The sequence below is a fragment of the Hyla sarda genome, unplaced genomic scaffold (genome assembly GCF_029499605.1).
Source record: "Hyla sarda isolate aHylSar1 unplaced genomic scaffold, aHylSar1.hap1 scaffold_456, whole genome shotgun sequence".
NCBI classification, from domain to species: domain Eukaryota; kingdom Metazoa; phylum Chordata; class Amphibia; order Anura; family Hylidae; genus Hyla; species Hyla sarda.
Genome location: NW_026610469.1, coordinates 93,197 through 119,378, shown reverse-complemented (window position 1 = coordinate 119,378; position 26,182 = coordinate 93,197). Strand labels below are relative to the sequence as shown.

The 26,182-nt window shown below is 46.3% G+C and overlaps 10 non-coding genes and 2 pseudogenes across 10 annotated transcripts; all 12 read left to right on the top strand.

Moving 5' to 3' along the window:
• Positions 1 to 1,122: 1,122 nt before the first annotated feature.
• Positions 1,123 to 1,313, top strand: LOC130335789 (U2 spliceosomal RNA). Its single transcript, XR_008877341.1, has one exon. It is a non-coding gene; the product is annotated as a U2 spliceosomal RNA (small nuclear RNA).
• Positions 1,314 to 3,400: 2,087 nt separating this feature from the next.
• LOC130335788 (U2 spliceosomal RNA) lies at positions 3,401 to 3,591 on the top strand. Its single transcript, XR_008877340.1, has one exon. It is a non-coding gene; the product is annotated as a U2 spliceosomal RNA (small nuclear RNA).
• A 2,083-nt stretch (positions 3,592 to 5,674) lies between these two features.
• On the top strand, positions 5,675 to 5,865 carry LOC130335787 (U2 spliceosomal RNA). The gene has a single exon (XR_008877339.1). It is a non-coding gene; the product is annotated as a U2 spliceosomal RNA (small nuclear RNA).
• Positions 5,866 to 7,944: 2,079 nt separating this feature from the next.
• On the top strand, positions 7,945 to 8,135 carry LOC130335786 (U2 spliceosomal RNA). The gene has a single exon (XR_008877338.1). It is a non-coding gene; the product is annotated as a U2 spliceosomal RNA (small nuclear RNA).
• Positions 8,136 to 10,216: 2,081 nt separating this feature from the next.
• Positions 10,217 to 10,407, top strand: LOC130335785 (U2 spliceosomal RNA). Its single transcript, XR_008877337.1, has one exon. It is a non-coding gene; the product is annotated as a U2 spliceosomal RNA (small nuclear RNA).
• A 2,087-nt stretch (positions 10,408 to 12,494) lies between these two features.
• On the top strand, positions 12,495 to 12,685 carry LOC130335783 (U2 spliceosomal RNA). The gene has a single exon (XR_008877336.1). It is a non-coding gene; the product is annotated as a U2 spliceosomal RNA (small nuclear RNA).
• Positions 12,686 to 14,778: 2,093 nt separating this feature from the next.
• Positions 14,779 to 14,969, top strand: LOC130335782 (U2 spliceosomal RNA). Its single transcript, XR_008877335.1, has one exon. It is a non-coding gene; the product is annotated as a U2 spliceosomal RNA (small nuclear RNA).
• Positions 14,970 to 17,040: 2,071 nt separating this feature from the next.
• LOC130335781 (U2 spliceosomal RNA) lies at positions 17,041 to 17,231 on the top strand. The gene has a single exon (XR_008877334.1). It is a non-coding gene; the product is annotated as a U2 spliceosomal RNA (small nuclear RNA).
• Positions 17,232 to 19,309: 2,078 nt separating this feature from the next.
• LOC130335752 (U2 spliceosomal RNA) lies at positions 19,310 to 19,469 on the top strand (annotated as a pseudogene).
• Positions 19,470 to 20,155: 686 nt separating this feature from the next.
• Positions 20,156 to 20,334, top strand: LOC130335736 (U2 spliceosomal RNA; annotated as a pseudogene).
• A 2,089-nt stretch (positions 20,335 to 22,423) lies between these two features.
• On the top strand, positions 22,424 to 22,614 carry LOC130335779 (U2 spliceosomal RNA). Its single transcript, XR_008877332.1, has one exon. It is a non-coding gene; the product is annotated as a U2 spliceosomal RNA (small nuclear RNA).
• Positions 22,615 to 24,698: 2,084 nt separating this feature from the next.
• On the top strand, positions 24,699 to 24,889 carry LOC130335778 (U2 spliceosomal RNA). Its single transcript, XR_008877331.1, has one exon. It is a non-coding gene; the product is annotated as a U2 spliceosomal RNA (small nuclear RNA).
• The last annotated feature ends 1,293 nt before the right edge of the window (positions 24,890 to 26,182 follow it).

Sequence of the window (26,182 nt, the reverse complement as noted above, 5' to 3'; positions counted from 1 at the left end):
CTCCATCTGCTGGCGGTATTGAATAAGCATTGCTGCACTGATGGGGTATGCATTAGACGAAAAAAAAGAAGAAAAAGAAGAATAATACGCCCAGAAAAGAGGCGAAAAGGAGAAAAACGTAAAAAAACGTGAAAAAAAAGTAAGAGGAAGAGAAGGGAAAAAAAGGTGGAAATGGGTTTAAAAGTGATTTCGGCGGAGAAATATATATATATATATATATATATATATATATATATATATATATATATACGCGCACACACACACATATATATAAACGTATTCTCCGTTGAGATATTGCAGCCGCTGCTGTGTCCAGGCCCAGGAGCCTTAGCACTGTGCTGTGATGTCACTCAATACCACTGACATCACTAGGTGTAAACAACATCTCTCCTTTGCTGTGTATGTGACTATGGAGCTGTTTGGTGATGTCGTCTATTATGGCCTTCATAGAAGCAACAGGAGATTGTTGCATCCATCTAGAACCCTCAGAACTACAGTGCTATGATGTCACTCACTTCCACAGGCCTTGCAGAGTGTAAACAACAACAACCCAGCTTTGTTGTGTATGTAACCATAGGGATTTGTGATGTCACCTAGAACCTTCACAGCAGCGACAGCTTTATGAGGAGCATCAGCACTGCTCTGCCTGAGCAGAACCATCACCGCCATAGGTTGTCAAATAACCCGGGTTTAACCCACACAGGTAAGTCCAATGGGGTGCAGGCATGTCCTCTATGCTTACAGCTTCCCGTGGGTGTTGGTTTGATACCGTTTGGGGACAGCCAAGGAGGCATCTGCAGGCAACAAAGGTAGGTGTGTGCTTGTGTGTGTGTTTCCTATGCAGATCCTAAGCCCAGTGTCACATGCAAGTAGGAGGAGTAAGAAGGGTTCCTGGCAAATCCGGGTTATGGATTGCATTTAAAAAGGCCCCGTGGGAGTGCAATGGGCCCCTGTCTTGCTGCTTAGCAATAATGGTATGGGTTTAGGTTCTGCTGTGTGTACTGGTGGTTGACTGCCCCCCAGCCCAGAGTGTGCATGGAAAATTGTCTGGCAGCCTCCCTGACAGCAAGCAGTGATAGTGCCCATGAAGGGCACCTTGTTGGGCCCGCCCCTTTCACGGTTATCGCTTCTCGGCCTTTTGGCTAAGATCAAGTGTAGTATCTGTTCTTATCAGTTTAATATCTGATACGTCCCCTATCTGGGGACCATATATTAAATGGATTTTTGAGAACGGGGGCCGATTTCGAAGCTTGCTTCCGTCGCCCTATGCATTGACCCGATATGGCAGTATCTTCGGGTACAGTGCACCACCCCCTTACAGGGTTAAAAAGAAAGATTCCTACTTTCATTGCTACCTGCTTGCTGGCTAGCCAGCTAGCCAGCCCTGTGGGCCTTGCTGCTGCTGCAGCCAAAAAACAAAAGGTGGTGCTGCTGCTGCTTCTGCTGCTTCTGCTTCTGCTTGTGTCTGGCCGCTGTTGGAGCGTCCAGGCACAGGACTTCTGCTGCTGCTGACTAAATGGCCTCCTTAATTGGATCATTTGAGTAGCCAGCACACCTGTGCAGGTAGGGCATGACATGATAGGCAGCTGCCTTGATAGCGGGTGGGTGCTGAATGTTCCTAATTGACAAAATAAGATTAATGCTTATGAAGAAATATAAAATCTCATCCCTTCCCCAATATCGCGCCACACCCCTACCCCTTAATTCCCTGGTTGAACTTGATGGACATATGTCTTTTTTCGACCGTACTAACTATGTAACTATGTAACATAACATGGGGGGGGGGTCTCCTGGCTGTTCACACAGGTGTGTCATTGCTGTACATTGACCATGCATTGCTTCTGTGGTATTGCAAAGGCAAAGACAAATGCTTCCAGCCATCCATTGCACTAATGGATTGGTCATCAGCTGGCTGTCTATGTCCCGCATCAATATAGACCAAAGTACAGAGGGTTAGGCTATGCTATTGTGCACCTACCTGATGCATCAGAAGCTGCGAGGCCCTTGCTAAATTCTGTGCACAGACTTTGAGATCTATACTTTAGACTGTATCTAAACCTGCTCCAACATGGACTGACATTCTGGCCTACTTTCAGCCGATGCGACTTGTCTGTCGCTGAACAGTCGCTTTTTATGTATTCAGCACCTATGTATAATGTTGTAAAAATGCTCTAGAAGCTAAAGTCGCAGAAATGTCACACATATTTGGCCTGCAACTTTCTGTGCGACAAATTCAGACAGGAAAAATCAGTATAAATCCTTAGAAAATTATCCCCCAGTGTCTCCATCTGCTGGCGGTATTGAATAAGCATTGCTGCACTGATGGGGTATGCATTAGACGAAAAAAAAGAAGAAAAAGAAGAATAATACGCCCAGAAAAGAGGCGAAAAGGAGAAAAACGTAAAAAAACGTGAAAAAAAAGTAAGAGGAAGAGAAGGGAAAAAAAGGTGGAAATGGGTTTAAAAGTGATTTCGGCGGAGAAATATATATATATATATATATATATATATATATATATATATATATACGCGCACACACACACATATATATAAACGTATTCTCCGTTGAGATATTGCAGCCGCTGCTGTGTCCAGGCCCAGGAGCCTTAGCACTGTGCTGTGATGTCACTCAATACCACTGACATCACTAGGTGTAAACAACATCTCTCCTTTGCTGTGTATGTGACTATGGAGCTGTTTGGTGATGTCGTCTATTATGGCCTTCATAGAAGCAACAGGAGATTGTTGCATCCATCTAGAACCCTCAGAACTACAGTGCTATGATGTCACTCACTTCCACAGGCCTTGCAGAGTGTAAACAACAACAACCCAGCTTTGTTGTGTATGTAACCATAGGGATTTGTGATGTCACCTAGAACCTTCACAGCAGCGACAGCTTTATGAGGAGCATCAGCACTGCTCTGCCTGAGCAGAACCATCACCGCCATAGGTTGTCAAATAACCCGGGTTTAACCCACACAGGTAAGTCCAATGGGGTGCAGGCATGTCCTCTATGCTTACAGCTTCCCGTGGGTGTTGGTTTGATACCGTTTGGGGACAGCCAAGGAGGCATCTGCAGGCAACAAAGGTAGGTGTGTGCTTGTGTGTGTGTTTCCTATGCAGATCCTAAGCCCAGTGTCACATGCAAGTAGGAGGAGTAAGAAGGGTTCCTGGCAAATCCGGGTTATGGATTGCATTTAAAAAGGCCCCGTGGGAGTGCAATGGGCCCCTGTCTTGCTGCTTAGCAATAATGGTATGGGTTTAGGTTCTGCTGTGTGTACTGGTGGTTGACTGCCCCCCAGCCCAGAGTGTGCATGGAAAATTGTCTGGCAGCCTCCCTGACAGCAAGCAGTGATAGTGCCCATGAAGGGCACCTTGTTGGGCCCGCCCCTTTCACGGTTATCGCTTCTCGGCCTTTTGGCTAAGATCAAGTGTAGTATCTGTTCTTATCAGTTTAATATCTGATACGTCCCCTATCTGGGGACCATATATTAAATGGATTTTTGAGAACGGGGGCCGATTTCGAAGCTTGCTTCCGTCGCCCTATGCATTGACCCGATATGGCAGTATCTTCGGGTACAGTGCACCACCCCCTTACAGGGTTAAAAAGAAAGATTCCTACTTTCATTGCTACCTGCTTGCTGGCTAGCCAGCTAGCCAGCCCTGTGGGCCTTGCTGCTGCTGCAGCCAAAAAACAAAAGGTGGTGCTGCTGCTGCTTCTGCTGCTTCTGCTTCTGCTTGTGTCTGGCCGCTGTTGGAGCGTCCAGGCACAGGACTTCTGCTGCTGCTGACTAAATGGCCTCCTTAATTGGATCATTTGAGTAGCCAGCACACCTGTGCAGGTAGGGCATGACATGATAGGCAGCTGCCTTGATAGCGGGTGGGTGCTGAATGTTCCTAATTGACAAAATAAGATTAATGCTTATGAAGAAATATAAAATCTCATCCCTTCCCCAATATCGCGCCACACCCCTACCCCTTAATTCCCTGGTTGAACTTGATGGACATATGTCTTTTTTCGACCGTACTAACTATGTAACTATGTAACATAACATGGGGGGGGGGGGTCTCCTGGCTGTTCACACAGGTGTGTCATTGCTGTACATTGACCATGCATTGCTTCTGTGGTATTGCAAAGACAAATGCTTCCAGCCATCCATTGCACTAATGGATTGGTCATCAGCTGGCTGTCTATGTCCCGCATCAATATAGACCAAAGTACAGAGGGTTAGGCTATGCTATTGTGCACCTACCTGATGCATCAGAAGGTGCGAGGCCCTTGCTAAATTCTGTGCACAGACTTTGAGATCTATACTTTAGACTGTATCTAAACCTGCTCCAACATGGACTGACATTCTGGCCTACTTTCAGCCGATGCGACTTGTCTGTCGCTGAACAGTCGCTTTTTATGTATTCAGCACCTATGTATAATGTTGTAAAAATGCTCTAGAAGCTAAAGTCGCAGAAATGTCACACATATTTGGCCTGCAACTTTCTGTGCGACAAATTCAGACAGGAAAAATCAGTATAAATCCTTAGAAAATTATCCCCCAGTGTCTCCATCTGCTGGCGGTATTGAATAAGCATTGCTGCACTGATGGGGTATGCATTAGACGAAAAAAAAGAAGAAAAAGAAGAATAATACGCCCAGAAAAGAGGCGAAAAGGAGAAAAACGTAAAAAAACGTGAAAAAAAAGTAAGAGGAAGAGAAGGGAAAAAAAGGTGGAAATGGGTTTAAAAGTGATTTCGGCGGAGAAATATATATATATATATATATATATATATATATATATATATATATACGCGCACACACACACATATATATAAACGTATTCTCCGTTGAGATATTGCAGCCGCTGCTGTGTCCAGGCCCAGGAGCCTTAGCACTGTGCTGTGATGTCACTCAATACCACTGACATCACTAGGTGTAAACAACATCTCTCCTTTGCTGTGTATGTGACTATGGAGCTGTTTGGTGATGTCGTCTATTATGGCCTTCATAGAAGCAACAGGAGATTGTTGCATCCATCTAGAACCCTCAGAACTACAGTGCTATGATGTCACTCACTTCCACAGGCCTTGCAGAGTGTAAACAACAACAACCCAGCTTTGTTGTGTATGTAACCATAGGGATTTGTGATGTCACCTAGAACCTTCACAGCAGCGACAGCTTTATGAGGAGCATCAGCACTGCTCTGCCTGAGCAGAACCATCACCGCCATAGGTTGTCAAATAACCCGGGTTTAACCCACACAGGTAAGTCCAATGGGGTGCAGGCATGTCCTCTATGCTTACAGCTTCCCGTGGGTGTTGGTTTGATACCGTTTGGGGACAGCCAAGGAGGCATCTGCAGGCAACAAAGGTAGGTGTGTGCTTGTGTGTGTGTTTCCTATGCAGATCCTAAGCCCAGTGTCACATGCAAGTAGGAGGAGTAAGAAGGGTTCCTGGCAAATCCGGGTTATGGATTGCATTTAAAAAGGCCCCGTGGGAGTGCAATGGGCCCCTGTCTTGCTGCTTAGCAATAATGGTATGGGTTTAGGTTCTGCTGTGTGTACTGGTGGTTGACTGCCCCCCAGCCCAGAGTGTGCATGGAAAATTGTCTGGCAGCCTCCCTGACAGCAAGCAGTGATAGTGCCCATGAAGGGCACCTTGTTGGGCCCGCCCCTTTCACGGTTATCGCTTCTCGGCCTTTTGGCTAAGATCAAGTGTAGTATCTGTTCTTATCAGTTTAATATCTGATACGTCCCCTATCTGGGGACCATATATTAAATGGATTTTTGAGAACGGGGGCCGATTTCGAAGCTTGCTTCCGTCGCCCTATGCATTGACCCGATATGGCAGTATCTTCGGGTACAGTGCACCACCCCCTTACAGGGTTAAAAAGAAAGATTCCTACTTTCATTGCTACCTGCTTGCTGGCTAGCCAGCTAGCCAGCCCTGTGGGCCTTGCTGCTGCTGCAGCCAAAAAACAAAAGGTGGTGCTGCTGCTGCTTCTGCTGCTTCTGCTTCTGCTTGTGTCTGGCCGCTGTTGGAGCGTCCAGGCACAGGACTTCTGCTGCTGCTGACTAAATGGCCTCCTTAATTGGATCATTTGAGTAGCCAGCACACCTGTGCAGGTAGGGCATGACATGATAGGCAGCTGCCTTGATAGCGGGTGGGTGCTGAATGTTCCTAATTGACAAAATAAGATTAATGCTTATGAAGAAATATAAAATCTCATCCCTTCCCCAATATCGCGCCACACCCTTACCCCTTAATTCCCTGGTTGAACTTGATGGACATATGTCTTTTTTCGACCGTACTAACTATGTAACTATGTAACATAACATGGGGGGGGGGGGTGTCTCCTGGCTGTTCACACAGGTGTGTCATTGCTGTACATTGACCATGCATTGCTTCTGTGGTATTGCAAAGGCAAAGACAAATGCTTCCAGCCATCCATTGCACTAATGGATTGGTCATCAGCTGGCTGTCTATGTCCCGCATCAATATAGACCAAAGTACAGAGGGTTAGGCTATGCTATTGTGCACCTACCTGATGCATCAGAAGGTGCGAGGCCCTTGCTAAATTCTGTGCACAGACTTTGAGATCTATACTTTAGACTGTATCTAAACCTGCTCCAACATGGACTGACATTCTGGCCTACTTTCAGCCGATGCGACTTGTCTGTCGCTGAACAGTCGCTTTTTATGTATTCAGCACCTATGTATAATGTTGTAAAAATGCTCTAGAAGCTAAAGTCGCAGAAATGTCACACATATTTGGCCTGCAACTTTCTGTGCGACAAATTCAGACAGGAAAAATCAGTATAAATCCTTAGAAAATTATCCCCCAGTGTCTCCATCTGCTGGCGGTATTGAATAAGCATTGCTGCACTGATGGGGTATGCATTAGACGAAAAAAAAGAAGAAAAAGAAGAATAATACGCCCAGAAAAGAGGCGAAAAGGAGAAAAACGTAAAAAAACGTGAAAAAAAAGTAAGAGGAAGAGAAGGGAAAAAAAGGTGGAAATGGGTTTAAAAGTGATTTCGGCGGAGAAATATATATATATATATATATATATATATATATACGCGCACACACACACATATATATAAACGTATTCTCCGTTGAGATATTGCAGCCGCTGCTGTGTCCAGGCCCAGGAGCCTTAGCACTGTGCTGTGATGTCACTCAATACCACTGACATCACTAGGTGTAAACAACATCTCTCCTTTGCTGTGTATGTGACTATGGAGCTGTTTGGTGATGTCGTCTATTATGGCCTTCATAGAAGCAACAGGAGATTGTTGCATCCATCTAGAACCCTCAGAACTACAGTGCTATGATGTCACTCACTTCCACAGGCCTTGCAGAGTGTAAACAACAACAACCCAGCTTTGTTGTGTATGTAACCATAGGGATTTGTGATGTCACCTAGAACCTTCACAGCAGCGACAGCTTTATGAGGAGCATCAGCACTGCTCTGCCTGAGCAGAACCATCACCGCCATAGGTTGTCAAATAACCCGGGTTTAACCCACACAGGTAAGTCCAATGGGGTGCAGGCATGTCCTCTATGCTTACAGCTTCCCGTGGGTGTTGGTTTGATACCGTTTGGGGACAGCCAAGGAGGCATCTGCAGGCAACAAAGGTAGGTGTGTGCTTGTGTGTGTGTTTCCTATGCAGATCCTAAGCCCAGTGTCACATGCAAGTAGGAGGAGTAAGAAGGGTTCCTGGCAAATCCGGGTTATGGATTGCATTTAAAAAGGCCCCGTGGGAGTGCAATGGGCCCCTGTCTTGCTGCTTAGCAATAATGGTATGGGTTTAGGTTCTGCTGTGTGTACTGGTGGTTGACTGCCCCCCAGCCCAGAGTGTGCATGGAAAATTGTCTGGCAGCCTCCCTGACAGCAAGCAGTGATAGTGCCCATGAAGGGCACCTTGTTGGGCCCGCCCCTTTCACGGTTATCGCTTCTCGGCCTTTTGGCTAAGATCAAGTGTAGTATCTGTTCTTATCAGTTTAATATCTGATACGTCCCCTATCTGGGGACCATATATTAAATGGATTTTTGAGAACGGGGGCCGATTTCGAAGCTTGCTTCCGTCGCCCTATGCATTGACCCGATATGGCAGTATCTTCGGGTACAGTGCACCACCCCCTTACAGGGTTAAAAAGAAAGATTCCTACTTTCATTGCTACCTGCTTGCTGGCTAGCCAGCTAGCCAGCCCTGTGGGCCTTGCTGCTGCTGCAGCCAAAAAACAAAAGGTGGTGCTGCTGCTGCTTCTGCTGCTTCTGCTTCTGCTTGTGTCTGGCCGCTGTTGGAGCGTCCAGGCACAGGACTTCTGCTGCTGCTGACTAAATGGCCTCCTTAATTGGATCATTTGAGTAGCCAGCACACCTGTGCAGGTAGGGCATGACATGATAGGCAGCTGCCTTGATAGCGGGTGGGTGCTGAATGTTCCTAATTGACAAAATAAGATTAATGCTTATGAAGAAATATAAAATCTCATCCCTTCCCCAATATCGCGCCACACCCTTACCCCTTAATTCCCTGGTTGAACTTGATGGACATATGTCTTTTTTCGACCGTACTAACTATGTAACTATGTAACATAACATGGGGGGGGGGGGGGTCTCCTGGCTGTTCACACAGGTGTGTCATTGCTGTACATTGACCATGCATTGCTTCTGTGGTATTGCAAAGGCAAAGACAAATGCTTCCAGCCATCCATTGCACTAATGGATTGGTCATCAGCTGGCTGTCTATGTCCCGCATCAATATAGACCAAAGTACAGAGGGTTAGGCTATGCTATTGTGCACCTACCTGATGCATCAGAAGGTGCGAGGCCCTTGCTAAATTCTGTGCACAGACTTTGAGATCTATACTTTAGACTGTATCTAAACCTGCTCCAACATGGACTGACATTCTGGCCTACTTTCAGCCGATGCGACTTGTCTGTCGCTGAACAGTCGCTTTTTATGTATTCAGCACCTATGTATAATGTTGTAAAAATGCTCTAGAAGCTAAAGTCGCAGAAATGTCACACATATTTGGCCTGCAACTTTCTGTGCGACAAATTCAGACAGGAAAAATCAGTATAAATCCTTAGAAAATTATCCCCCAGTGTCTCCATCTGCTGGCGGTATTGAATAAGCATTGCTGCACTGATGGGGTATGCATTAGACGAAAAAAAAGAAGAAAAAGAAGAATAATACGCCCAGAAAAGAGGCGAAAAGGAGAAAAACGTAAAAAAACGTGAAAAAAAAGTAAGAGGAAGAGAAGGGAAAAAAAGGTGGAAATGGGTTTAAAAGTGATTTCGGCGGAGAAATATATATATATATATATATATATATATATATATACGCGCACACACACACATATATATAAACGTATTCTCCGTTGAGATATTGCAGCCGCTGCTGTGTCCAGGCCCAGGAGCCTTAGCACTGTGCTGTGATGTCACTCAATACCACTGACATCACTAGGTGTAAACAACATCTCTCCTTTGCTGTGTATGTGACTATGGAGCTGTTTGGTGATGTCGTCTATTATGGCCTTCATAGAAGCAACAGGAGATTGTTGCATCCATCTAGAACCCTCAGAACTACAGTGCTATGATGTCACTCACTTCCACAGGCCTTGCAGAGTGTAAACAACAACAACCCAGCTTTGTTGTGTATGTAACCATAGGGATTTGTGATGTCACCTAGAACCTTCACAGCAGCGACAGCTTTATGAGGAGCATCAGCACTGCTCTGCCTGAGCAGAACCATCACCGCCATAGGTTGTCAAATAACCCGGGTTTAACCCACACAGGTAAGTCCAATGGGGTGCAGGCATGTCCTCTATGCTTACAGCTTCCCGTGGGTGTTGGTTTGATACCGTTTGGGGACAGCCAAGGAGGCATCTGCAGGCAACAAAGGTAGGTGTGTGCTTGTGTGTGTGTTTCCTATGCAGATCCTAAGCCCAGTGTCACATGCAAGTAGGAGGAGTAAGAAGGGTTCCTGGCAAATCCGGGTTATGGATTGCATTTAAAAAGGCCCCGTGGGAGTGCAATGGGCCCCTGTCTTGCTGCTTAGCAATAATGGTATGGGTTTAGGTTCTGCTGTGTGTACTGGTGGTTGACTGCCCCCCAGCCCAGAGTGTGCATGGAAAATTGTCTGGCAGCCTCCCTGACAGCAAGCAGTGATAGTGCCCATGAAGGGCACCTTGTTGGGCCCGCCCCTTTCACGGTTATCGCTTCTCGGCCTTTTGGCTAAGATCAAGTGTAGTATCTGTTCTTATCAGTTTAATATCTGATACGTCCCCTATCTGGGGACCATATATTAAATGGATTTTTGAGAACGGGGGCCGATTTCGAAGCTTGCTTCCGTCGCCCTATGCATTGACCCGATATGGCAGTATCTTCGGGTACAGTGCACCACCCCCTTACAGGGTTAAAAAGAAAGATTCCTACTTTCATTGCTACCTGCTTGCTGGCTAGCCAGCTAGCCAGCCCTGTGGGCCTTGCTGCTGCTGCAGCCAAAAAACAAAAGGTGGTGCTGCTGCTGCTTCTGCTGCTTCTGCTTCTGCTTGTGTCTGGCCGCTGTTGGAGCGTCCAGGCACAGGACTTCTGCTGCTGCTGACTAAATGGCCTCCTTAATTGGATCATTTGAGTAGCCAGCACACCTGTGCAGGTAGGGCATGACATGATAGGCAGCTGCCTTGATAGCGGGTGGGTGCTGAATGTTCCTAATTGACAAAATAAGATTAATGCTTATGAAGAAATATAAAATCTCATCCCTTCCCCAATATCGCGCCACACCCTTACCCCTTAATTCCCTGGTTGAACTTGATGGACATATGTCTTTTTTCGACCGTACTAACTATGTAACTATGTAACATAACATGGGGGGGGGGGGGGTCTCCTGGCTGTTCACACAGGTGTGTCATTGCTGTACATTGACCATGCATTGCTTCTGTGGTATTGCAAAGGCAAAGACAAATGCTTCCAGCCATCCATTGCACTAATGGATTGGTCATCAGCTGGCTGTCTATGTCCCGCATCAATATAGACCAAAGTACAGAGGGTTAGGCTATGCTATTGTGCACCTACCTGATGCATCAGAAGGTGCGAGGCCCTTGCTAAATTCTGTGCACAGACTTTGAGATCTATACTTTAGACTGTATCTAAACCTGCTCCAACATGGACTGACATTCTGGCCTACTTTCAGCCGATGCGACTTGTCTGTCGCTGAACAGTCGCTTTTTATGTATTCAGCACCTATGTATAATGTTGTAAAAATGCTCTAGAAGCTAAAGTCGCAGAAATGTCACACATATTTGGCCTGCAACTTTCTGTGCGACAAATTCAGACAGGAAAAATCAGTATAAATCCTTAGAAAATTATCCCCCAGTGTCTCCATCTGCTGGCGGTATTGAATAAGCATTGCTGCACTGATGGGGTATGCATTAGACGAAAAAAAAGAAGAAAAAGAAGAATAATACGCCCAGAAAAGAGGCGAAAAGGAGAAAAACGTAAAAAAACGTGAAAAAAAAGTAAGAGGAAGAGAAGGGAAAAAAAGGTGGAAATGGGTTTAAAAGTGATTTCGGCGGAGAAATATATATATATATATATATATATATATATATATATATATACGCGCACACACACACATATATATAAACGTATTCTCCGTTGAGATATTGCAGCCGCTGCTGTGTCCAGGCCCAGGAGCCTTAGCACTGTGCTGTGATGTCACTCAATACCACTGACATCACTAGGTGTAAACAACATCTCTCCTTTGCTGTGTATGTGACTATGGAGCTGTTTGGTGATGTCGTCTATTATGGCCTTCGTAGAAGCAACAGGAGATTGTTGCATCCATCTAGAACCCTCAGAACTACAGTGCTATGATGTCACTCACTTCCACAGGCCTTGCAGAGTGTAAACAACAACAACCCAGCTTTGTTGTGTATGTAACCATAGGGATTTGTGATGTCACCTAGAACCTTCACAGCAGCGACAGCTTTATGAGGAGCATCAGCACTGCTCTGCCTGAGCAGAACCATCACCGCCATAGGTTGTCAAATAACCCGGGTTTAACCCACACAGGTAAGTCCAATGGGGTGCAGGCATGTCCTCTATGCTTACAGCTTCCCGTGGGTGTTGGTTTGATACCGTTTGGGGACAGCCAAGGAGGCATCTGCAGGCAACAAAGGTAGGTGTGTGCTTGTGTGTGTGTTTCCTATGCAGATCCTAAGCCCAGTGTCACATGCAAGTAGGAGGAGTAAGAAGGGTTCCTGGCAAATCCGGGTTATGGATTGCATTTAAAAAGGCCCCGTGGGAGTGCAATGGGCCCCTGTCTTGCTGCTTAGCAATAATGGTATGGGTTTAGGTTCTGCTGTGTGTACTGGTGGTTGACTGCCCCCCAGCCCAGAGTGTGCATGGAAAATTGTCTGGCAGCCTCCCTGACAGCAAGCAGTGATAGTGCCCATGAAGGGCACCTTGTTGGGCCCGCCCCTTTCACGGTTATCGCTTCTCGGCCTTTTGGCTAAGATCAAGTGTAGTATCTGTTCTTATCAGTTTAATATCTGATACGTCCCCTATCTGGGGACCATATATTAAATGGATTTTTGAGAACGGGGGCCGATTTCGAAGCTTGCTTCCGTCGCCCTATGCATTGACCCGATATGGCAGTATCTTCGGGTACAGTGCACCACCCCCTTACAGGGTTAAAAAGAAAGATTCCTACTTTCATTGCTACCTGCTTGCTGGCTAGCCAGCTAGCCAGCCCTGTGGGCCTTGCTGCTGCTGCAGCCAAAAAACAAAAGGTGGTGCTGCTGCTGCTTCTGCTGCTTCTGCTTCTGCTTGTGTCTGGCCGCTGTTGGAGCGTCCAGGCACAGGACTTCTGCTGCTGCTGACTAAATGGCCTCCTTAATTGGATCATTTGAGTAGCCAGCACACCTGTGCAGGTAGGGCATGACATGATAGGCAGCTGCCTTGATAGCGGGTGGGTGCTGAATGTTCCTAATTGACAAAATAAGATTAATGCTTATGAAGAAATATAAAATCTCATCCCTTCCCCAATATCGCGCCACACCCCTACCCCTTAATTCCCTGGTTGAACTTGATGGACATATGTCTTTTTTCGACCGTACTAACTATGTAACTATGTAACATAACATGGGGGGGGGGGGGGGGTCTCCTGGCTGTTCACACAGGTGTGTCATTGCTGTACATTGACCATGCATTGCTTCTGTGGTATTGCAAAGGCAAAGACAAATGCTTCCAGCCATCCATTGCACTAATGGATTGGTCATCAGCTGGCTGTCTATGTCCCGCATCAATATAGACCAAAGTACAGAGGGTTAGGCTATGCTATTGTGCACCTACCTGATGCATCAGAAGGTGCGAGGCCCTTGCTAAATTCTGTGCACAGACTTTGAGATCTATACTTTAGACTGTATCTAAACCTGCTCCAACATGGACTGACATTCTGGCCTACTTTCAGCCGATGCGACTTGTCTGTCGCTGAACAGTCGCTTTTTATGTATTCAGCACCTATGTATAATGTTGTAAAAATGCTCTAGAAGCTAAAGTCGCAGAAATGTCACACATATTTGGCCTGCAACTTTCTGTGCGACAAATTCAGACAGGAAAAATCAGTATAAATCCTTAGAAAATTATCCCCCAGTGTCTCCATCTGCTGGCGGTATTGAATAAGCATTGCTGCACTGATGGGGTATGCATTAGACGAAAAAAAAGAAGAAAAAGAAGAATAATACGCCCAGAAAAGAGGCGAAAAGGAGAAAAACGTAAAAAAACGTGAAAAAAAAGTAAGAGGAAGAGAAGGGAAAAAAAGGTGGAAATGGGTTTAAAAGTGATTTCGGCGGAGAAATATATATATATATATATATATATATATATATATATATATATATACGCGCACACACACACATATATATAAACGTATTCTCCGTTGAGATATTGCAGCCGCTGCTGTGTCCAGGCCCAGGAGCCTTAGCACTGTGCTGTGATGTCACTCAATACCACTGACATCACTAGGTGTAAACAACATCTCTCCTTTGCTGTGTATGTGACTATGGAGCTGTTTGGTGATGTCGTCTATTATGGCCTTCATAGAAGCAACAGGAGATTGTTGCATCCATCTAGAACCCTCAGAACTACAGTGCTATGATGTCACTCACTTCCACAGGCCTTGCAGAGTGTAAACAACAACAACCCAGCTTTGTTGTGTATGTAACCATAGGGATTTGTGATGTCACCTAGAACCTTCACAGCAGCGACAGCTTTATGAGGAGCATCAGCACTGCTCTGCCTGAGCAGAACCATCACCGCCATAGGTTGTCAAATAACCCGGGTTTAACCCACACAGGTAAGTCCAATGGGGTGCAGGCATGTCCTCTATGCTTACAGCTTCCCGTGGGTGTTGGTTTGATACCGTTTGGGGACAGCCAAGGAGGCATCTGCAGGCAACAAAGGTAGGTGTGTGCTTGTGTGTGTGTTTCCTATGCAGATCCTAAGCCCAGTGTCACATGCAAGTAGGAGGAGTAAGAAGGGTTCCTGGCAAATCCGGGTTATGGATTGCATTTAAAAAGGCCCCGTGGGAGTGCAATGGGCCCCTGTCTTGCTGCTTAGCAATAATGGTATGGGTTTAGGTTCTGCTGTGTGTACTGGTGGTTGACTGCCCCCCAGCCCAGAGTGTGCATGGAAAATTGTCTGGCAGCCTCCCTGACAGCAAGCAGTGATAGTGCCCATGAAGGGCACCTTGTTGGGCCCGCCCCTTTCACGGTTATCGCTTCTCGGCCTTTTGGCTAAGATCAAGTGTAGTATCTGTTCTTATCAGTTTAATATCTGATACGTCCCCTATCTGGGGACCATATATTAAATGGATTTTTGAGAACGGGGGCCGATTTCGAAGCTTGCTTCCGTCGCCCTATGCATTGACCCGATATGGCAGTATCTTCGGGTACAGTGCACCACCCCCTTACAGGGTTAAAAAGAAAGATTCCTACTTTCATTGCTACCTGCTTGCTGGCTAGCCAGCTAGCCAGCCCTGTGGGCCTTGCTGCTGCTGCAGCCAAAAAACAAAAGGTGGTGCTGCTGCTGCTTCTGCTGCTTCTGCTTCTGCTTGTGTCTGGCCGCTGTTGGAGCGTCCAGGCACAGGACTTCTGCTGCTGCTGACTAAATGGCCTCCTTAATTGGATCATTTGAGTAGCCAGCACACCTGTGCAGGTAGGGCATGACATGATAGGCAGCTGCCTTGATAGCGGGTGGGTGCTGAATGTTCCTAATTGACAAAATAAGATTAATGCTTATGAAGAAATATAAAATCTCATCCCTTCCCCAATATCGCGCCACACCCCTACCCCTTAATTCCCTGGTTGAACTTGATGGACATATGTCTTTTTTCGACCGTACTAACTATGTAACTATGTAACATAACATGGGGGGGGGGGGGGGGTCTCCTGGCTGTTCACACAGGTGTGTCATTGCTGTACATTGACCATGCATTGCTTCTGTGGTATTGCAAAGGCAAAGACAAATGCTTCCAGCCATCCATTGCACTAATGGATTGGTCATCAGCTGGCTGTCTATGTCCCGCATCAATATAGACCAAAGTACAGAGGGTTAGGCTATGCTATTGTGCACCTACCTGATGCATCAGAAGGTGCGAGGCCCTTGCTAAATTCTGTGCACAGACTTTGAGATCTATACTTTAGACTGTATCTAAACCTGCTCCAACATGGACTGACATTCTGGCCTACTTTCAGCCGATGCGACTTGTCTGTCGCTGAACAGTCGCTTTTTATGTATTCAGCACCTATGTATAATGTTGTAAAAATGCTCTAGAAGCTAAAGTCGCAGAAATGTCACACATATTTGGCCTGCAACTTTCTGTGCGACAAATTCAGACAGGAAAAATCAGTATAAATCCTTAGAAAATTATCCCCCAGTGTCTCCATCTGCTGGCGGTATTGAATAAGCATTGCTGCACTGATGGGGTATGCATTAGACGAAAAAAAAGAAGAAAAAGAAGAATAATACGCCCAGAAAAGAGGCGAAAAGGAGAAAAACGTAAAAAAACGTGAAAAAAAAGTAAGAGGAAGAGAAGGGAAAAAAAGGTGGAAATGGGTTTAAAAGTGATTTCGGCGGAGAAATATATATATATATATATATATACGCGCACACACACACATATATATAAACGTATTCTCCGTTGAGATATTGCAGCCGCTGCTGTGTCCAGGCCCAGGAGCCTTAGCACTGTGCTGTGATGTCACTCAATACCACTGACATCACTAGGTGTAAACAGCATCTCTCCTTTGCTGTGTATGTGACTATGGAGCTGTTTGGTGATGTCGTCTATTATGGCCTTCATAGAAGCAACAGGAGATTGTTGCATCCATCTAGAACCCTCAGAACTACAGTGCTATGATGTCACTCACTTCCACAGGCCTTGCAGAGTGTAAACAACAACAACCCAGCTTTGTTGTGTATGTAACCATAGGGATTTGTGATGTCACCTAGAACCTTCACAGCAGCGACAGCTTTATGAGGAGCATCAGCACTGCTCTGCCTGAGCAGAACCATCACCGCCATAGGTTGTCAAATAACCCGGGTTTAACCCACACAGGTAAGTCCAATGGGGTGCAGGCATGTCCTCTATGCTTACAGCTTCCCGTGGGTGTTGGTTTGATACCGTTTGGGGACAGCCAAGGAGGCATCTGCAGGCAACAAAGGTAGGTGTGTGCTTGTGTGTGTGTTTCCTATGCAGATCCTAAGCCCAGTGTCACATGCAAGTAGGAGGAGTAAGAAGGGTTCCTGGCAAATCCGGGTTATGGATTGCATTTAAAAAGGCCCCATGGGAGTGCAATGGGCCCCTGTCTTGCTGCTTAGCAATAATGGTATGGGTTTAGGTTCTGCTGTGTGTACTGGTGGTTGACTGCCCCCCAGCCCAGAGTGTGCATGGAAAATTGTCTGGCAGCCTCCCTGACAGCAAGCAGTGATAGTGCCCATGAAGGGCACCTTGTTGGGCCCGCCCCTTTCACGGTTATCGCTTCTCGGCCTTTTGGCTAAGATCAAGTGTAGTATCTGTTCTTATCAGTTTAATATCTGATACGTCCCCTATCTGGGGACCATATATTAAATGGATTTTTGAGAACGGGGGCCGATTTCGAAGCTTGCTTCCGTCGCCCTATGCATTGACCCGATATGGCAGTATCTTCGGGTACAGTGCACCACCCCCTTACAGGGTTAAAAAGAAAGATTCCTACTTTCATTGCTACCTGCTTGCTGGCTAGCCAGCTAGCCAGCCCTGTGGGCCTTGCTGCTGCTGCAGCCAAAAAACAAAAGGTGGTGCTGCTGCTGCTTCTGCTTCTGCTTGTGTCTGGCCGCTGTTGGAGCGTCCAGGCACAGGACTTCTGCTGCTGCTGACTAAATGGCCTCCTTAATTGGATCATTTGAGTAGCCAGCACACCTGTGCAGGTAGGGCATGACATGATAGGCAGCTGCCTTGATAGCGGGTGGGTGCTGAATGTTCCTAATTGACAAAATAAGATTAATGCTTATGAAGAAATATAAAATCTCATCCCTTCCCCAATATCGCGCCACACCCCTACCCCTTAATTCCCTGGTTGAACTTGATGGACATATGTCTTTTTTCGACCGTACTAACTATGTAACATAACATGGGGGGGGGGGGGGTCTCCTGGCTGTTCACACAGGTGTGTCATTGCTGTACATTGACCATGCATTGCTTCTGTGGTATTGCAAAGGCAAAGACAAATGCTTCCAGCCATCCATTGCACTAATGGATTGGTCATCAGCTGGCTGTCTATGTCCCGCATCAATATAGACCAAAGTACAGAGGGTTAGGCTATGCTATTGTGCACCTACCTGATGCATCAGAAGGTGCGAGGCCCTTGCTAAATTCTGTGCACAGACTTTGAGATCTATACTTTAGACTGTATCTAAACCTGCTCCAACATGGACTGACATTCTGGCCTACTTTCAGCCGATGCGACTTGTCTGTCGCTGAACAGTCGCTTTTTATGTATTCAGCACCTATGTATAATGTTGTAAAAATGCTCTAGAAGCTAAAGTCGCAGAAATGTCACACATATTTGGCCTGCAACTTTCTGTGCGACAAATTCAGACAGGAAAAATCAGTATAAATCCTTAGAAAATTATCCCCCAGTGTCTCCATCTGCTGGCGGTATTGAATAAGCATTGCTGCACTGATGGGGTATGCATTAGACGAAAAAAAAGAAGAAAAAGAAGAATAATACGCCCAGAAAAGAGGCGAAAAGGAGAAAAACGTAAAAAAACGTGAAAAAAAAGTAAGAGGAAGAGAAGGGAAAAAAAGGTGGAAATGGGTTTAAAAGTGATTTCGGCGGAGAAATATATATATATATACATATATATATATATATATATATATATATATATACGCGCACACACACACATATATATAAACGTATTCTCCGTTGAGATATTGCAGCCGCTGCTGTGTCCAGGCCCAGGAGCCTTAGCACTGTGCTGTGATGTCACTCAATACCACTGACATCACTAGGTGTAAACAACATCTCTCCTTTGCTGTGTATGTGACTATGGAGCTGTTTGGTGATGTCGTCTATTATGGCCTTCATAGAAGCAACAGGAGATTGTTGCATCCATCTAGAACCCTCAGAACTACAGTGCTATGATGTCACTCACTTCCACAGGCCTTGCAGAGTGTAAACAACAACAACCCAGCTTTGTTGTGTATGTAACCATAGGGATTTGTGATGTCACCTAGAACCTTCACAGCAGCGACAGCTTTATGAGGAGCATCAGCACTGCTCTGCCTGAGCAGAACCATCACCGCCATAGGTTGTCAAATAACCCGGGTTTAACCCACACAGGTAAGTCCAATGGGGTGCAGGCATGTCCTCTATGCTTACAGCTTCCCGTGGGTGTTGGTTTGATACCGTTTGGGGACAGCCAAGGAGGCATCTGCAGGCAACAAAGGTAGGTGTGTGCTTGTGTGTGTGTTTCCTATGCAGATCCTAAGCCCAGTGTCACATGCAAGTAGGAGGAGTAAGAAGGGTTCCTGGCAAATCCGGGTTATGGATTGCATTTAAAAAGGCCCCGTGGGAGTGCAATGGGCCCCTGTCTTGCTGCTTAGCAATAATGGTATGGGTTTAGGTTCTGCTGTGTGTACTGGTGGTTGACTGCCCCCCAGCCCAGAGTGTGCATGGAAAATTGTCTGGCAGCCTCCCTGACAGCAAGCAGTGATAGTGCCCATGAAGGGCACCTTGTTGGGCCCGCCCCTTTCACGGTTATCGCTTCTCGGCCTTTTGGCTAAGATCAAGTGTAGTATCTGTTCTTATCAGTTTTCATGCTGGTGGGGATGGGTGCTGCATGGAGGATGCAGGTGTACCAGGGCTTTCCGGGGCTGGTTCTGAGGAATCAGCTCGACGGCTGCCCCGATGTGACCTGTTCCCTCCGGGTCTCGCCATGAGGCTGAGAGGGTCTAGAGCCGAGGTACTTTTGTGCCTCGGGGAGTGGTGACCCCGAGGTGCCGAAACTCACTGGGAGAATAGGCTCACTGAGTTGAAGCACGGGCACCATAATCTCTTCACCTTGTGGCACTCACCTCTTGATTCCCGGCCTTCTGGCTAGGATCAGAGAAATTTTTATAGATCCGGCCGGATGTCCGGGCAGTATATCTGCACACATTCACTTATTTATTTATTTTTTGTCTCACTGTGTCACTTTTTGCGTGTTGTGTGTTCACAGGATTTGTCAGGATGCGGTAGCCCTTCTGGGTGTCCCTCCTGGCGGTCTAGGGGAGGTGTGTGTGGCCATTAGGTTCCGCACCTCCCTGCAAACACCCCGGGTACTCCTGCTTCGCAGGGTACCTACCGTAATCGGCTCTGCGGGCAGATACCTTGGCTAACGCCAAGGGGGATGCCGGGAGCATTTGTGGTCTCCTAGTAGCTTCGGCGAAAAGGGACATCGAACCTGGAACCTCGCAGGTACCTTTTGGTCCGGAGGCGAAGGGTAAGGTTTGTTGGGGGGCCTCTCTCCTATCGGAGAAGGGCTTGCGATAGACCGCATCCTTTGTGCACGTTTTTTTTAGTGTAACACGTTTGCACTTTTTCTTGCACTTTGGGTGAATCGAAAGCACGTTCCTCGGCTTTAGATAAGAGATCTGTTCTTATCAGTTTAATATCTGATACGTCCCCTATCTGGGGACCATATATTAAATGGATTTTTGAGAACGGGGGCCGATTTCGAAGCTTGCTTCCGTCGCCCTATGCATTGACCCGATATGGCAGTATCTTCGGGTACAGTGCACCACCCCCTTACAGGGTTAAAAAGAAAGATTCCTACTTTCATTGCTACCTGCTTGCTGGCTAGCCAGCTAGCCAGCCCTGTGGGCCTTGCTGCTGCTGCAGCCAAAAAACAAAAGGTGGTGCTGCTGCTGCTTCTGCTGCTTCTGCTTCTGCTTGTGTCTGGCCGCTGTTGGAGCGTCCAGGCACAGGACTTCTGCTGCTGCTGACTAAATGGCCTCCTTAATTGGATCATTTGAGTAGCCAGCACACCTGTGCAGGTAGGGCATGACATGATAGGCAGCTGCCTTGATAGCGGGTGGGTGCTGAATGTTCCTAATTGACAAAATAAGATTAATGCTTATGAAGAAATATAAAATCTCATCCCTTCCCCAATATCGCGCCACACCCCTACCCCTTAATTCCCTGGTTGAACTTGATGGACATATGTCTTTTTTCGACCGTACTAACTATGTAACTATGTAACATAACATGGGGGGGGGGGGGGGGTCTCCTGGCTGTTCACACAGGTGTGTCATTGCTGTACATTGACCATGCATTGCTTCTGTGGTATTGCAAAGGCAAAGACAAATGCTTCCAGCCATCCATTGCACTAATGGATTGGTCATCAGCTGGCTGTCTATGTCCCGCATCAATATAGACCAAAGTACAGAGGGTTAGGCTATGCTATTGTGCACCTACCTGATGCATCAGAAGGTGCGAGGCCCTTGCTAAATTCTGTGCACAGACTTTGAGATCTATACTTTAGACTGTATCTAAACCTGCTCCAACATGGACTGACATTCTGGCCTACTTTCAGCCGATGCGACTTGTCTGTCGCTGAACAGTCGCTTTTTATGTATTCAGCACCTATGTATAATGTTGTAAAAATGCTCTAGAAGCTAAAGTCGCAGAAATGTCACACATATTTGGCCTGCAACTTTCTGTGCGACAAATTCAGACAGGAAAAATCAGTATAAATCCTTAGAAAATTATCCCCCAGTGTCTCCATCTGCTGGCGGTATTGAATAAGCATTGCTGCACTGATGGGGTATGCATTAGACGAAAAAAAAGAAGAAAAAGAAGAATAATACGCCCAGAAAAGAGGCAAAAAGGAGAAAAACGTAAAAAAACGTGAAAAAAAAGTAAGAGGAAGAGAAGGGAAAAAAAGGTGGAAATGGGTTTAAAAGTGATTTCGGCGGAGAAATATATATATATATATATATATATATATATATATATATATACGCGCACACACACACATATATATAAACGTATTCTCCGTTGAGATATTGCAGCCGCTGCTGTGTCCAGGCCCAGGAGCCTTAGCACTGTGCTGTGATGTCACTCAATACCACTGACATCACTAGGTGTAAACAACATCTCTCCTTTGCTGTGTATGTGACTATGGAGCTGTTTGGTGATGTCGTCTATTATGGCCTTCATAGAAGCAACAGGAGATTGTTGCATCCATCTAGAACCCTCAGAACTACAGTGCTATGATGTCACTCACTTCCACAGGCCTTGCAGAGTGTAAACAACAACAACCCAGCTTTGTTGTGTATGTAACCATAGGGATTTGTGATGTCACCTAGAACCTTCACAGCAGCGACAGCTTTATGAGGAGCATCAGCACTGCTCTGCCTGAGCAGAACCATCACCGCCATAGGTTGTCAAATAACCCGGGTTTAACCCACACAGGTAAGTCCAATGGGGTGCAGGCATGTCCTCTATGCTTACAGCTTCCCGTGGGTGTTGGTTTGATACCGTTTGGGGACAGCCAAGGAGGCATCTGCAGGCAACAAAGGTAGGTGTGTGCTTGTGTGTGTGTTTCCTATGCAGATCCTAAGCCCAGTGTCACATGCAAGTAGGAGGAGTAAGAAGGGTTCCTGGCAAATCCGGGTTATGGATTGCATTTAAAAAGGCCCCGTGGGAGTGCAATGGGCCCCTGTCTTGCTGCTTAGCAATAATGGTATGGGTTTAGGTTCTGCTGTGTGTACTGGTGGTTGACTGCCCCCCAGCCCAGAGTGTGCATGGAAAATTGTCTGGCAGCCTCCCTGACAGCAAGCAGTGATAGTGCCCATGAAGGGCACCTTGTTGGGCCCGCCCCTTTCACGGTTATCGCTTCTCGGCCTTTTGGCTAAGATCAAGTGTAGTATCTGTTCTTATCAGTTTAATATCTGATACGTCCCCTATCTGGGGACCATATATTAAATGGATTTTTGAGAACGGGGGCCGATTTCGAAGCTTGCTTCCGTCGCCCTATGCATTGACCCGATATGGCAGTATCTTCGGGTACAGTGCACCACCCCCTTACAGGGTTAAAAAGAAAGATTCCTACTTTCATTGCTACCTGCTTGCTGGCTAGCCAGCTAGCCAGCCCTGTGGGCCTTGCTGCTGCTGCAGCCAAAAAACAAAAGGTGGTGCTGCTGCTGCTTCTGCTGCTTCTGCTTCTGCTTGTGTCTGGCCGCTGTTGGAGCGTCCAGGCACAGGACTTCTGCTGCTGCTGACTAAATGGCCTCCTTAATTGGATCATTTGAGTAGCCAGCACACCTGTGCAGGTAGGGCATGACATGATAGGCAGCTGCCTTGATAGCGGGTGGGTGCTGAATGTTCCTAATTGACAAAATAAGATTAATGCTTATGAAGAAATATAAAATCTCATCCCTTCCCCAATATCGCGCCACACCCCTACCCCTTAATTCCCTGGTTGAACTTGATGGACATATGTCTTTTTTCGACCGTACTAACTATGTAACTATGTAACATAACATGGGGGGGGGGGGGGGTCTCCTGGCTGTTCACACAGGTGTGTCATTGCTGTACATTGACCATGCATTGCTTCTGTGGTATTGCAAAGGCAAAGACAAATGCTTCCAGCCATCCATTGCACTAATGGATTGGTCATCAGCTGGCTGTCTATGTCCCGCATCAATATAGACCAAAGTACAGAGGGTTAGGCTATGCTATTGTGCACCTACCTGATGCATCAGAAGGTGCGAGGCCCTTGCTAAATTCTGTGCACAGACTTTGAGATCTATACTTTAGACTGTATCTAAACCTGCTCCAACATGGACTGACATTCTGGCCTACTTTCAGCCGATGCGACTTGTCTGTCGCTGAACAGTCGCTTTTTATGTATTCAGCACCTATGTATAATGTTGTAAAAATGCTCTAGAAGCTAAAGTCGCAGAAATGTCACACATATTTGGCCTGCAACTTTCTGTGCAACAAATTCAGACAGGAAAAATCTGTATAAATCCTTAGAAAATTATCCCCCAGTGTCTCCATCTGCTGGCGGTATTGAATAAGCATTGCTGCACTGATGGGGTATGCATTAGACGAAAAAAAAGAAGAAAAAGAAGAATAATACGCCCAGAAAAGAGGCGAAAAGGAGAAAAACGTAAAAAAACGTGAAAAAAAAGTAAGAGGAAGAGAAGGGAAAAAAAGGTGGAAATGGGTTTAAAAGTGATTTCGGCGGAGAAATATATATATATATATATATATATATATATATATATACGCGCACACACACACATATATATAAACGTATTCTCCGTTGAGATATTGCAGCCGCTGCTGTGTCCAGGCCCAGGAGCCTTAGCACTGTGCTGTGATGTCACTCAATACCACTGACATCACTAGGTGTAAACAACATCTCTCCTTTGCTGTGTATGTGACTATGGAGCTGTTTGGTGATGTCGTCTATTATGGCCTTCATAGAAGCAACAGGAGATTGTTGCATCCATCTAGAACCCTCAGAACTACAGTGCTATGATGTCACTCACTTCCACAGGCCTTGCAGAGTGTAAACAACAACAACCCAGCTTTGTTGTGTATGTAACCATAGGGATTTGTGATGTCACCTAGAACCTTCACAGCAGCGACAGCTTTATGAGGAGCATCAGCACTGCTCTGCCTGAGCAGAACCATCACCGCCATAGGTTGTCAAATAACCCGGGTTTAACCCACACAGGTAAGTCCAATGGGGTGCAGGCATGTCCTCTATGCTTACAGCTTCCCGTGGGTGTTGGTTTGATACCGTTTGGGGACAGCCAAGGAGGCATCTGCAGGCAACAAAGGTAGGTGTGTGCTTGTGTGTGTGTTTCCTATGCAGATCCTAAGCCCAGTGTCACATGCAAGTAGGAGGAGTAAGAAGGGTTCCTGGCAAATCCGGGTTATGGATTGCATTTAAAAAGGCCCCATGGGAGTGCAATGGGCCCCTGTCTTGCTGCTTAGCAATAATGGTATGGGTTTAGGTTCTGCTGTGTGTACTGGTGGTTGACTGCCCCCCAGCCCAGAGTGTGCATGGAAAATTGTCTGGCAGCCTCCCTGACAGCAAGCAGTGATAGTGCCCATGAAGGGCACCTTGTTGGGCCCGCCCCTTTCACGGTTATCGCTTCTCGGCCTTTTGGCTAAGATCAAGTGTAGTATCTGTTCTTATCAGTTTAATATCTGATACGTCCCCTATCTGGGGACCATATATTAAATGGATTTTTGAGAACGGGGGCCGATTTCGAAGCTTGCTTCCGTCGCCCTATGCATTGACCCGATATGGCAGTATCTTCGGGTACAGTGCACCACCCCCTTACAGGGTTAAAAAGAAAGATTCCTACTTTCATTGCTACCTGCTTGCTGGCTAGCCAGCTAGCCAGCCCTGTGGGCCTTGCTGCTGCTGCAGCCAAAAAACAAAAGGTGGTGCTGCTGCTGCTTCTGCTGCTTCTGCTTCTGCTTGTGTCTGGCCGCTGTTGGAGCGTCCAGGCACAGGACTTCTGCTGCTGCTGACTAAATGGCCTCCTTAATTGGATCATTTGAGTAGCCAGCACACCTGTGCAGGTAGGGCATGACATGATAGGCAGCTGCCTTGATAGCGGGTGGGTGCTGAATGTTCCTAATTGACAAAATAAGATTAATGCTTATGAAGAAATATAAAATCTCATCCCTTCCCCAATATCGCGCCACACCCCTACCCCTTAATTCCCTGGTTGAACTTGATGGACATATGTCTTTTTTCGACCGTACTAACTATGTAACTATGTAACATAACATGGGGGGGGGGTCTCCTGGCTGTTCACACAGGTGTGTCATTGCTGTACATTGACCATGCATTGCTTCAGTGGTATTGCAAAGGCAAAGACAAATGCTTCCAGCCATCCATTGCACTAATGGATTGGTCATCAGCTGGCTGTCTATGTCCCGCATCAATATAGACCAAAGTACAGAGGGTTAGGCTATGCTATTGTGCACCTACCTGATGCATCAGAAGGTGCGAGGCCCTTGCTAAATTCTGTGCACAGACTTTGAGATCTATACTTTAGACTGTATCTAAACCTGCTCCAACATGGACTGACATTCTGGCCTACTTTCAGCCGATGCGACTTGTCTGTCGCTGAACAGTCGCTTTTTATGTATTCAGCACCTATGTATAATGTTGTAAAAATGCTCTAGAAGCTAAAGTCGCAGAAATGTCACACATATTTGGCCTGCAACTTTCTGTGCGACAAATTCAGACAGGAAAAATCAGTATAAATCCTTAGAAAATTATCCCCCAGTGTCTCCATCTGCTGGCGGTATTGAATAAGCATTGCTGCACTGATGGGGTATGCATTAGACGAAAAAAAAGAAGAAAAAGAAGAATAATACGCCCAGAAAAGAGGCGAAAAGGAGAAAAACGTAAAAAAACGTGAAAAAAAAGTAAGAGGAAGAGAAGGGAAAAAAAGGTGGAAATGGGTTTAAAAGTGATTTCGGCGGAGAAATATATATATATATATATATATATATATATATATACGCGCACACACACACATATATATAAACGTATTCTCCGTTGAGATATTGCAGCCGCTGCTGTGTCCAGGCCCAGGAGCCTTAGCACTGTG